General features: G+C 37.8%; 2 pseudogenes; both read right to left on the bottom strand.

The window, feature by feature from the left end:
• Nucleotides 1-329: 329 nt before the first annotated feature.
• Nucleotides 330-6683, bottom strand: LOC145234228 (uncharacterized; annotated as a pseudogene).
• Nucleotides 6684-8606: 1923 nt separating this feature from the next.
• LOC145234226 (uncharacterized) lies at nucleotides 8607-12186 on the bottom strand (annotated as a pseudogene).
• Between the last annotated feature and the right edge of the window lie 2170 nt (nucleotides 12187-14356).

Raw genomic sequence — 14356 nt, 5'->3', positions numbered from 1 at the left:
ATAAGTAAAACTAACACAGAACACAATTGGAAAAAAAATGTATATTTTATCGAGTTAAATGAAAAGTAAGGAAGCTATTTTCTCGAAAAATTTTCCTCAATATTTTGACAGTGACAACTTTGAACTGAACATTATTTTGATGCAATGGTTTTCAAAGCGCATTTGAGTTGCAATGAAAAAAAACTACCTGTATATAGGGTTTCAAAAGTTTCTTGCTTTGTACAATGAGAAATTTCCAAAAAAATATTTTTAAACATTTTAAGAGTATTTTCCATCTTTTTTTAACCTCCAAAGTGTTGTCAGACTCAGTCACACAGGATAATTAATATTTAGCGATAAAACAGTAGAAGAGTGGAAGTCAAATCGGTGACGTCACCTCCTGTGGTTGAGTTGGCCCGCTTTACTCTGTGAGCTACAAGTTGGTACCAAGCTGTGAAAACACGATATTCCAAAATTTTAAATTGAAAAAATGTGCTAAATATTGAGTTACCTAAAACATCTGAATTTAAAATTTTAAAATATGCACCAGCGTAAAGCATTTGGAAGCGAAATTTGTAAGTAGATTCCGAGCTTTCAAAACACAGCATTTAATATTTGAGTTCAGTTGAGATTGAGTTTTAGAGATTTATTGGCAGTAAAACGCTTTTACAGTGATTTGCAAATTGCATGTTGCAGCATATGAAGCAAATGCGACTATGAAAAGGTTTGGTGCTGGCCAAAACCATTTTTGATGATTTTCCCAAAAGAATACTGAGGCAGCCTATTTAAAAACACAATGAAGCATTTGAAATATAGCCTCAAAATCATAACTGGGATCTGCGCTGAAGTGTTCATGCAGAACAGCGAGAACTGCACACTAATTTATAAATCATAGTTTCCCAGACACAGGTTGATAACTGGTCAATCTGGCCATCCCCAACTACCAACAAGCTGACATGGGCAGCATATAAGGCAAGCAACGGTGCTTGTGATTCGACTTTCAACAAGCTCACCGCTGAGCCTGTATAGCGTGGTAGGTGGAGCTGGAGTCCCGGAAATGCTCGTGTCGTGGAGGTTTTTGATCATGCAAATTGGTGCATGCATAGTGCATTATAATTAGATATTTTACTGCACTGCGAAGAAACCAAAACGACTAACCAGAAAAATCACCATAGAAGTCATGAGATGAATACCATGTTGCGTATGTCATTCCGCCAATACAATACAAGGAAGGGTCTGTATCGTTTTTCAACCTAATCATATTCATCATTCGGTTTCAAAATCACATTTTGGTTTGAACTTACGACTAGTTAAATGTAAAAAGCATTACCATTTCCCACACCCACTAACATTTCTGTCACTGAAGTCACCTTATTCCGGGACATATCGAATACGGATATTCAAATCTGCCATACTTTCGGAACTCAATGAATCCAGGAGTAACATCTGATTGGTTGTAATCCATTTTTCCTTTGATAAACTTAACCGGGACAGACAAACTTGGAGGGATCTTGTATCGTTTCGTTAGAACATGATCTGAGCGAAAAGGTTTTAAGCTATACTTCAATAGTTTTGATAATAACACACTTCTTACCAAAGCACCACGGCAAATATTCTAGAACACGAATCCAATCCCATTCGTGTCGGTCCTTGGTATATATTCTGAGTGTTGTTTTATTTTGTTATCGAAATTTAAATAACTGACTAACATATAACATACAGAATTACTTTTGAAACACTACATAGCCAATCAGCGTTGCCCTGGTCATATTGCTGATTTGAACTTCAACAACTCTTTGTTCGTTGTTCTGGTAAAACTTTGATGATTGAGAATTGGAAGAAGATGTCATTCCCCATTTCTGTTGGATAAACACAAATGGTGTGCAAAAACTTGTTTTTCTATTGGTATGATTTGTCACAGCTGGATCAAACTAGCACGCTCTTTACGTGAGCTTTCTTTCCAAGGAGCTAGTACCGCCTCAACCACTTATGTTTCCCACACATAAAACTTTAATAAAATTGCTCCAAACCAATTAAACGAGACGGGTTGTAGCAAATTCAAGTCTTTAACTTGGCACAAATCATAAAATAAATGTATAAAATGATCCAGAAGACTTGCAATGAGACAGGTATTCAAAAGGCGGACTCATTGTGAGCACAATGCATTCAGGCATTGTCCCCACTCCGGATAAAAAAGATAAGACGCAACAAGAGGAATGGGAGTAGTTTAACAAAAAAAATATTGCCATTAACAAATACAAATACACTAAGAACTTACAACGGAATTGGTGATGGTAAAGAGAACGTTGCAATAATTGTAATCACACATTGCTCCAAAACTTATGTTATAGCCTTTGGAAAGTACTGAATCAGTTAAAATTGCGGACTTGCGACCCCAAGCAACCTGTATCAAAATCAAAAATGAAGCTAAGATGAACATAAATTCATAACTGGGGTCAGTCCTGAAGCGTCCATACAGACCAACGTAATCCAAAACCCAATGTATAAAACCCTAGGCCGAAGAGAATCAGCCGTTGTACACAGTATTTTAACAGAATATATATTTTACCAATATTCTGGGAAAACTGTTATAAACGATTGATTCTGTTTGACTATGGGTTTGATACATTAGGTTTTGGATTATATTGTATGTAGACAACAGCAGTGGCGGCTCGTGCCTAAAATTTGTGGGGGTGCTGCTCAAAATTTTAGCCTTTATTGAACATATATAAGTTGGCAATATATAGAAAACCTACATTTATAGTTTTCTAGCCATTGTTTTGTGTAGAAAAACAAGTAATACTAATCTTAATTAGAAACTCCATTGTGACGTAATTTTTGTTACGCAATAATGTACACGAGTGTAAACACCAGACCAGACGATATCATTTGTGTATTTTGTTTACTTGCACAGCGACGGATAAACACCATAACATGTAGTAATAATGTGGAACAAAAACACACGTGACACAGACTCGAAACTAAGCGGTTGTAAATACGGTAAAACACAACAAGAATATAGAAAAAAAAGTAATGATTCGAAAAAGGTCGAAGTATTTCAGTTCGACAACATTTAAAAAAATGGCCATGTTTCATTTAAGTAACCTTATGGTCACAGTCAGCGTTTTCAACATATTATATGACACTTCACAGATTATAATTGTCACACAAAAAACTAGCCATACAGCTGTTTATTGGTATCATAACTGACAAATTTAACAACCACTTTACATTTGTGTCAGAACTTGTTTATTTTAACATCTTTTTTTGGAATTTTTGTTTACAGACTATTATTTGTCTTTCAGATTTTTAACTGCTATAATTGCTGCTTTATTTGCTGGCAAATAGCTTATGATTGCTTTTTTTAAGTGCAAAACTCCTTCAAGCTTTAAAATTTACAACACTCTCACTTAAATTTAAACCATATTATTAAACCTTGTGCTTCCTTTTTACAACCAAAATGAATCATAAAGTTATAGTTTGGGCATGATAATTGATAGCTTCTTCCTTGATTCCAAATGACAACTGAGAAACTGTTTTTCTATTTAGTAGTACTAGCACTGCAAGTGCAAGTCTTTTGGAAATAATGGTGTTCCTAACAAAGGTTTGCATCCAAACTGTTTTGCCTTTGAAGGACTCATGGAAACAGCAAAAAGGATTTTTCATCCTAGTAATTTCACTTGTCAAAACATCATCTACATTATTTTCAAAGTAATCATGAACATCAGATCTACAGAAACATTTTCATTTCAGTACTTAGCTTTTCTTTGTCAACAATAGGATGTGCTTGGTGGTCACTATACTATCTTGTCTGTAGAATGTTCATTCTTAAGAAACACTTCCTGTGAAGCAATTTAGCAGCTACTGTTTAGACAAACAGTACATGTCCATTATATCAATACTCACCTTTTTCATCATGTCCACGTAAGGGAGTTTCAAAGTTTCCACAGAACAAAATGCAGTCTATTATTTTGGACAAAATTTCACGATTTTTTTCCACTTTTTTGTTGTGTTCAATAATTGAAAGTCTATATACGCCTCACTAAGTTTTTCCTTAATATTTACAGTTCCCAAAAGTGAAAGTGAAACATCATTGTCCACATGCTTCTTTGACTTTTCATGTTTTTCTACTTTCTCACCTATTTTGGCTACATTTGTAAAACCATTTTTTGTCCAGCATTTTTCATCACCTCCAAACAGCAAACATGGAAAACAGAACAGTACATTTTTAACTTCACAACCACAAAGCCATTTTTTCTTTTGATACCATTCAGAATTAAATCTGCGTATACATTTCTTGTTGTGGCTCATTCCTGGCTGACAAAGTTGAATATCAGGCGTTGGACGCCCTTTTTTCTTTATACTTACCTTTTCAGCACTTGATAACTGCGAAATCTTAAGTTGCTGAAGCTCACTTACAGTCACCGAATTAGAATCTTGAAAAGCCATGATTAACCTTTCAATCAAAAACTGTAAAAATGATTAAAAAAGAATAACTGTCGTACTGTACTCATTGTCGAACCTGATGGTACACGTGATTTGCTTTGGCACACAATAAACGCGGAACAGACAACTACTTCCGGGTGCCCAGGTCACACGCTACGTGATTGGTGGAGCTGCGCGAGCCGCAGCACCCTGGCTCCTATTTCGCCCAGCATGTAGCTTTTCAAAGTGCGCATGCGCAGAACCGCAAAACGTCATGAAACGTCACGAAACGTCAGAAAACTGGAGCTGCAGTTCCAGCATAGATATACATTAGTGTTTCCAAAAAAAAAAATTTAATGAAAAAAAAAGGTGATTAGGTCGGAAATTATGCTTATTATATATTGCTAAGGAATAAAAAAAATAAAAATAATGAAAGCTATTTGTAATATTATGGTAGGTGTATTAAGTAAAAATATCTAGGGGGTGCTGCAGCTCCGCAGCACCCTAGCACGAGCCGCCCCTGGACAACAGTAAACACGGAAAAACTGCTACTGTAGGGAGCGAAATGAAAGCGTTATACCAAATCACCGGTCACCAAGCAGTCCTTTATGGCAAGGCGTAAGGTAGAAATTCAGATTTTTCTAATCTACGCCTTGCCATATGGGAATCCTTGGTGATTGGCTGATTCGGTATAACGCCTTCATTAGGCCTGGCGTACTATGATTTCGAAAATAGAGCATCATAATTTGTACCCATAATAGTAATTACTTATTTATTGTCCTAGACCAGTAGTTCTCGAACTGTGCGTCGCGACGCCCTGGTGCGTCGTTTCAGTTTTTCAAGGGCGTCGCAGAATAGTTTCGTTTCGTGGCATTTGGTGTTGTATCAATAAACACAACTTTAATAATAAGTTTCATCATTAACTTTTATTTGCTGGTGCGTCGCAAGTCCAGAAAAACTTTTCCAATGGCGTCGCAACTAAAAAAAGTTTGAGAACCACTGTAGACCAAACACGCTTATTTTACTTCCCCCACCCTCCTAAAAATCAGCGCAACTCAAAATGATGTGGCTTAGCCTGATAAGTTGAAACAAACCATATTTCGCTTGGTACTGTTCAACCATCATTCACGAACCTTGACATTGACATCAACAGCGTTGCGTTGCAACGGAATCCAAACTACATTGCTGGCAACGTGGCTTGTTGTGTGTGATGCAGCAAAGATTGAGTTGAAACCCGGAACGCTACAAGAATAAGAGTAAGAAAATAGACGGAAATTTGGTGTACAATGAATACACAATTTATTTACTTGGTCAGTAATATGAAAGGACAGTGATACGAAAGTAAACGAGAAAATTAAGTAGATTTATGACCAACCTGTAACTTCCTGTCTCGTTTATATTCATTGTCTTTTGCGAATTTAACTGAAGGGTCATCTGCGCAAGATCAGGATTGTTTTCGGTCGCTAACATTGCCAGATGTACAAAATTAACGCACCTTATCCAATTCATAAACTGGACTCGGATCGTTTTCGTCCCATGGACGGCGCCAAAGGTTGTCCCAGTCATTTTCCTGCACACAATCTGACACTTTTTGAAATATGTCTGAATTAAGAGCGCATTTACTTTCGGGATGACTGGTAAAGTTGTCTGGACATTCACTGCTAAGTCGGGTTAAGGGAAAGTATTGCGTAAACAAACTTTGTAGATTCGATCCATATTTTTGAAGAAAACCGTTTGTTGTGTGATATTTGAAGAATGCACCGTTTGAAATTGATGATAGTCCCAGATCATTAGGCACATGCCATACCATCATGTCCGAGGCCTGCGAAAACTGTATTGATGAGTTAATGCACCACAAACCAATGGTTTCTGTACACTATTATCTTGTAATAAGTTATTATTGCATTTTATATCCTTGAGTTTGATTGCAGCAAACGTTTATGTGATGACAGTTTGGACAGTTTGCAACAAACAACACAACTAAGGTAGTTAAGGTAGAGATAGTTATACAAAGAAAATGTTTTTGTTGTACTTACATTAAGAGCGTACAAGGCCTTGCTTTTAAAATCTGCACTAGTTACATCTTCCAGTTTGCCAAACGTTAGCAGATTAAACCAGTTGTCGTACGCTGCATTATCACAATAGTTTAGTTTAAATTACTTGAAAACATTTCAAAACCAACCAGATGTCCACATATCTCCGGAACCTAAGCTCCATACATCGTCTTCGTGAATTGAAGCTACCAGCGTCCAACCACCACCACTATCAGAAGACATGTCGCAATATACCTGAAATCAAAAAATATATATAGCACCAAATGAACGTACAAGCAAACAAAGAAAGATCACCTGAAAGGACGAAGTGTTGGCATTGGGTTTAATTGTAAAACGGCCTGAGAATTTGTAACCTTGACTTAAGGCGTCTTTGCAATCTTTAAATGTTGGGCTAGTGCAAGAGCCGGACTCGATTTGGTGAAAATCTTTAAAATATAGGAATAATCTGAATGTTTGTAAAATATGCTGCTTATAGACAATTATTTTACGATATACACTGTATACCTTCAACACTTGATATAGACATCTCTTCCACTCTCTGTATTTCCACCTAATGGGGAACAGTGAAGATTTGGAACACAGTTTTACACCTACTCTAAATACGTGTTTCAAGGGGTTATGTTTTTGACTAATAAGCTTAATTAATCTTGATTATTGGTTGAAAAAGTTTGTGATCATCTTTTTAACGGCACTAACCCCTTAATGAAAATTTTCTAAAACAAGCATAAAAAATAAATGAAAAAATCCTTATAGCCAGATAACAAATTAAAATACCATTTCGATTCCGAATCCAACGCTGATGGCAACCGCAAGAACTGTCAGCAGTAAAGTTATTAATAGTTGTGCAAAAATGCCTGACTCGTGTGAAGTTTGCTTTCCGGATTCGCTTTCAAAATCTAACAAACAAAGTTAAGTCTTTCTGTCTGTTTTTGTCAACAAACCCTTACCTATGGAACCTCTGCTTTGCACGCTTGCGACGTTTTCGTACATCTTGTTCAGATTTCTACTGCAAACTGGTTACATGTGCTCCTCTTTGCAACAACTAATCAAAGAAATGCTGTAATTCTGTCTGCACGATTTGTAACCACATGACTTTGTATCTAATGCGTTGAATTTCCGGCACGAAATGTTCATTAAGTGTTTTATATATAACGTACTTTCTAATGTCCGTCAAATTCCGTTGTCAGAAAATATCGTGATAAATTAAATGTGAGAGACTTGGCTTTAACATATTAGTAAATCACAATGAAATGTCCAATATTGGTTAATCACAATGGATTATGTGCAGCAGTTCAGCAAGAAGAAAAAAACTTTGGTACACCCAAGGAGCACGTAAAACAAAAGCGAAATGAGTATATATTTTTCTTTGTATTTTTAAACACTTAAAAAGTTTATTACCAACAATTCTTGACTTTATAAACTAGGGTAACATTCTGCAAGATTATGTTTACACCTTGTTGTTTAGTTTTAACCCTGGTGGATTTCAATTAAATTGCCGATGCCCACGTCAACAAAGTGTAAGTCAAAATTCTAAATTAACTCCATTCTGCAGCCTACATTGCTGGGCTTGAAGCAGTTTCGTGTGGCACAGTAAACGATATATTGATTAAAATTTTAAATATGGGATAGAAATTTGGTGAGTTTAACATACTCAATACAAACTTATAGTGTTACCAAAACTATCTGTTTGACCAAGGTATTATGCGATACACGTAAAGTCGTAACGTGCAATTTTGTTTTTGAATCATTTCAAGATTGACTTCGCAAAATCAATTAGTTGATCTTAGGCATTTCAAACGGCAATTTTCATTTATAAGTTCGAATTTGTGTACAACTAAAAAAAATATTTCGCATTACACCATTAAAAACATTTGTTTGAGAAAATAAAAGTATTTGCCCTAAACCAAAAAAACACTAGAGGTTATGTTTGGGTGACAAAGGCATACAAATTATTTGGTCAAGTAAAAACCGACAACGCTGACCTCTTCTATTGTGTGATCCGAAGCACTTTGGACTAGCGTGTCTAGAAAACCCTCTTTCTCCAAGTTTAGTCGCGACAAAGCATCCGCATTGCAGTGCTTATCACCTGGTCTATGAGAAATGACAAAATAATAAGACAACAAGGGCTCGACCCACCAGGCGCATTGATCATACAGTTCCCTGGACCTCCATAGCCACCTAAAGCACGATCAGTGCGAATTAGAAATCTTTTGGCAAATCGATAGTAACGATCTAGTTTGGTTGCAAACACTACAGCGTAATTCGTTCAGCGCGAGTAAGAGTTCGGCGGATCACACGCATCGTTGAGTCTCTCAACGACCATACAAGTTTCTGGCTGGTATGAATAAATATTGCCAAAGGCAGACACCTGGAGGGCGTGCCATAATTCACTATAGGTAAACCCGTAATTCACTAGGTAAAATTATCCTTTGTCATTAGGCCATATTTTTCGGTGAAACCAGAAAACTCTTCTAAAAACACGGGAAACGAACTTGCAAGCTCAAGAGGTTGGCCATAACAAATGCGACCAGACACACGTACCTCTGTAAAAAGGGGGACTTCCATATCCTCTATAAGGCAAACATCAACCGCACTCAGGTCTGGTATGGGTGAACTGTGGGACCTTTGCTTCACCGTCAGATAAGGTATTGTAGTGTTAGCATCTCCTGCATTGGTGACCTTGTACGAAGTCCAAACCAAATATAACGTCGTGCTTTAGATCCTTTGCGGCGTAAACATCTGTTTCTGCCAGAAGAGCACAGACTTTGATCATTAGTTTTACTCTGACTTCGAGCGACAGTTCAGCTCCATTAGCCAACATTAATCTACTGGTTAATGGTTGTCTGTTGTTTCCCGATACCTAGTTGCTGTCATTTTTTGAGATAATTGTAGTAGATCTGGAACCGGCATTCACATGCATATTTGTTGTTTACCTGTAAACTCACGAATCGCGCAGGAGCCGGGGCTGAAGCCGAACGGGAGTTGACAGGCTTGTTGACGCCGACTGGCCGAATCTGTTCCTTCCTGGCCTGTGATTGTGCCTTTCTCTGTCGTTTAGTTCGTATGAGGTCGGCGTGTCTAGAAATGCAAGAAGTCAATTGCCCTTGGCCCTTAGGGCCACGCGCACTTGCGCTGGTCGTACCTATAAATGGACATTCACGTTTTAAGTGGCCATCTGCAAAAATGTACTGGGCTGTACCGTAATTGTTCGCTAGTCCTCTTTAGCGTCATTATTTCTGCTTCCATGGCGCAGATGGCCCTCGTCGGTTCTTTGCAAGGTTCGGATTTCCATAGCTTCGAGCTTTTTAAGAATCATTCCCGTATCCGGAGTATTTTATTCCACCGCAGCTAAGTATACTTCAATAACGAGAGAGCTGGTATGGGCAATAACCAATTGAGCCGCACTCGCAAAATCGCGCGAGTATTTGATAAGAGACGGAATCGAGTTGGCCAAGCGGCGGTCGTGTTAACCTCGCAGCAAAGTCCCGTAAAACATCTCGTTTCTTAACGCGGCATCGGAACCATTGTGGTAGGCGATGTCTCCTAAAGCACGGAGTGCGTAAGTAAATTCGGGACTGGATTCACTGGTTGCACGCGCCCAACCAGTTCATCCCTGCGGCACTAAGCGTGCTTTCCACTGTTCTTGTGGCGCAAAGCGCCTTTCTTTCAACACCTCGTACTCGACTTCATACAGGTAGCAGTCCTTGGCTTCCAGGGCCTATTTTATCAGCGCGTTTTCTGTAAAACTTTTCCAGAAACACTTCTACATCTATCTTAATTCATGCACTGTAACTGCAAAGTATTGGGAAAATTTTACATCGTGGATTTCCAGCAAATTGGTAAATTTATGTTAGGCCTCATGCTACTTTATGTTTATTTGGAACTCATGAACGTGCGCGATATGTGATTTTTTAGTGCAAATCCGCGTTAAGTAAACCAACTTTGCAAAGAATTCTTTATTTCCTTGAAACGCTAAAACATTCGGAATTCCTAACTGCAGTTATATCGAACAAACGTTTTGATTTCTACGTAAGTGGTCCGGCCTTTGATTGTCGCGTACTTGACTTAGCGTATTTCTTGCCTTGTTTGTATTCTTTCTCGTTTAACTTGTTATGGTAATAAAATAAAAACTAAAAAAAAACATCGTACCAATGGTTGGCCGAAACGGCCCGGGCGCTTGAACCTCATACAGTCATGAAAACTGTTGTGTTTCTTTACATTGTTCGCTCGAACAGTAAAATAGAATGAATAACGATTAACCGAAAGAAGCATTTGTAGTTTGGAAAATTGTAAATTTACATAACACACACGAAACGTAGTCACTACAGGCAAAACAGTAATGAATGCGGTACAACTAACGAATCGCGTGACTGTAGAATGAGGGTGCGCGATGCTTTAAGGAAAGTATACGAGGCATATCCACAACAACAAAAACCTTAATCGGGATTTGTCCCTGGTAATGTTATGGGTGCTAACACCGCAGTCAAAAACAAAACAGCGCACTGCGTCGTAAACGTCACGGCCAATACAGGCAACCGCATGAAAAAAAGTGGGTGGTTCTTGACAATATTCACATGATATTTTTTGAAATACTTTTCAACGCGGTTGTTTTGTTTAGGGGTTAAGCTCTTCTAATATTATCCGAGCAGTAAAACATACGTATGTAGAGAGCAACATATGATCACATCAGCTTTTTGAATTTTATACCTAATGGCCATGATTGCGTTCCCAAACAATATGTTGCTGTTAAATATTTTATTTTGTCACTTATTTGTGAACAAACGAGAGTCCATTAAATTGTTCCATTGTACCCGAATCAACCGAAACATGATTCAACAAATGTCTTTTGTGCCATATGTGGCTTTTTATTTCATTAAAACGTGGTCGAATATGTTTTACTTCTCGGAGCTTTTAAATGTAGTGAACGGTTTACTCTTAATGCAGTTGGTTTGGAAAAAAGAGGTAACAGCAGAAATAGACATATATAGACTCTTAACAGTTTGCGCAAGCACAACATTTCATAGGAGGTAAAAGACTTGCCGTACATTTAAAATAAGGTTTGGTGTGGCAGAAAAATAATTCAACTAAATTAAAAGTTTAAACTGTTTACAAAACCAAAAACGTATTCCAATTGCAAATCTGCTTCAACAGAGTTGTGGCTACTTAAATAAAACATTTAGTAGTAGCTGGTTTCGTCAAGTAACTGTTATTTTTTATTATCTTGTTGCAGTAGAGTTGTCAAACTGCTTGTCTTCGCATAAAGCATGACAAACAACACATCACTTAGCGTGGTAAACGCAACTGCGCCAAGTACTGCAATGTTAGCTGCAGAATGGAGTTTGCTTGGATTTTTGATTCTCACCGCACTTTACTTGACGATAGTATCAGCAGTCTACCAGTTTAATTCAAATCAAACAGGATTAAAGCTGAACAACAGATTATGCACATTGTCTAGCATTATGCTGCTGTTCTTCTCGGCGCCACAAGTGGTTGAAACGACCCGCATCTTTACTTCAGTAGCAGTTTGCAGATGGTTCAATAACCCATTTCGCCTGTGCTTAGTAATTTCTCGCTTCTCAGTCTACTTGTCTTTGTGGCTTCGACAACATTCAGTTTACGACTCAGTGCACACTACAGCAATATGGACGAGGATGGCTCAAAAGTTAAGTTTGACAGTGATTTTCGGGATATCAACGTTTTCTGTTATGCTCGGTCTTACCATTCCCATCGACTCATTGGCACCCGTGGGAACCCATATATGTGGGGAACACCCAATAGCAATGTTACTTTTTATTATCAGCGGAATAGGTTTCACAATTTCACAACTAATCTTGTTGTTACTTTTGTTTTTACCTTTTTGCAAATACTTCTCACATTTGTCAGATGTCAATACGGTTTATGTTCGTTGTGCAAGCACCGCTGCTGTGTGCGTTGTGTCAGATTTATTGATCACTGTCGCTATGGTGTTTTTGCAAAATCTAAAAACATACGTCTCGGAAATGTTTATTAGTCATATCGTGTTTGGAAACTTTATATTGAATGTGGCCGCTTTGATATGTTCTTTCCCTGATTACGGCACAAGGTTGTTTCCCTTCAAACTGTTGTCAAGCACACAAACTACGAAAGTAGTGGTTCTGTCTGAATCTGCTTACAAAGGTGATGCAGCTGTGGGAGTTGAAAATCGAGGTAGACTCAGAATTATTTACAATGCTTGGGAAAAGGATGTAAAGATAACCACCGTCTTATCCGATATGGATGCATCGAAATAATCAACATAACATTGTGATGTTCATTTGTACAAACAATATGTATTTCTATTGACATTTGTTCCGTGTTTTTGTTAAAAGTTTTATAGTGTTGCAATTGTTTTGTTCCAAATTGACTTAGTCATCTCAATGGTGGAAAATGAACATGTCCCTAGCTCAAAAGTTTAACGATTATGAAATAAACAAAAGTTACACAGTCCTTAATTTAAGTGCTTTTTCATATCCATCAGAGTTGTATCATTCATTCGATGGATACATGTGTTGGGTTTAATAAAATAAAAAATGACAAATAAACACAAAAAGAAGTAAGTTAGATCATTTTTTGGTGATGTTGCGCCTTTTTTCGGTTCTGCTGTAATAACGGGCTGTCAGTACCCAAATTAAACTTGTATTTAAAAAGATAAAAGAGTAAAACGACAAAAGCAGCGCATACAGTCGCGACAGAACCACCGCTCAACACCAACTCCATCTGCGGACTTCTCAGTCGCGTGGGCCCACGTCTCCTCGAGAATTCGTTACAGCGAAACGGCATAGAAATATGTTATGACGTCATACAATGGTGACAAAATCAAAAAACGTAAAAGTAACACATACAGAAAACGGCTATTTCGGAGGCCCAAAAATTGGCTTAGATCTGGTTGATCCGATAAGCTGGGTGATCAGTGCATATCACTTTTAATCGAATCAGTACCGACCCAGTAAAAAATACCATTAAAAAACACAAAATTTAGATACAATTTAACGCATGTTGATATTGATTTGTTCAAAATCATTTGTTACGTTTTTCGCGCGCAAATAATGACCTGATTTAACCGAGTGTCTATGTACGTAATAAGTTATAATGTAATAAATAATGGGAAACAATATAGTGTAACAAGTTACCAACAGAATTTTATGTGGATTGGGCAAAGTTTCGGATAATATAACCCCCCAAAACCGTATCGATTCGTTAAGTAGGCGAAGATCCGGATTAACGGGGTTCGGATTAATGGGGGTAAAAGGTATAGGGAGTGCAGGACATAATAATTACACGATAAAGTTTCAAGCTCATCTCTTAAGATTTCGTATTTCCCAAATACTGTTCGCCACAAAAAGTTGCCTTAAATGTTTTTTGTCCGATCTCCCGAAATTGTAGCTATCAGTGTTAATATACGGCAAGAACTGCTCTCATTTTGTTATGTAAGCAGATTATGGCATAAACTTTACGTTTACATACACACATACCCCTGTGCATCAAGTGATTTAAAAAGAGTTGTAAGCAGATCTAAAACTGGGTTTCGAACTTGGCCCATATACGAAAATATAAGTAGGAACCAGATTTCAATTAATATGTAAAGCTCTAACAGCGGTTCGAAACTGGGGTTCGCGGTCCCTTAGGGCAGGGGTCGGCAACCTTTTTTGCACTGCGGACCGGTTTTGAAAGTGAAATTTTATCGCGGACCGGCCTTAAAAAACTACAAACATTTAGCAATGAAAACGCTTAAATTAGTTTATCTTCCCCTGGATACATAGGCAAAATGTTTTGTAGCATTTTACCTGAAAAAATTATACGGACCGGTAACGAACTCCTCGCGGACCGCTACCAGGCCGCGGACCGGCGGTTGCCGACCACTGCCTAAGGGGTTCGTCAAG

This window comes from Phallusia mammillata, chromosome 6 (genome assembly GCF_965637545.1).
Source record: "Phallusia mammillata chromosome 6, kaPhaMamm4.hap1.1, whole genome shotgun sequence".
Taxonomy (NCBI): Eukaryota; Metazoa; Chordata; class Ascidiacea; order Phlebobranchia; family Ascidiidae; genus Phallusia; species Phallusia mammillata.
The sequence above is the reverse complement of the archived record's forward strand: the minus strand, read 5'-3'. Positions and strand labels throughout refer to the sequence as shown.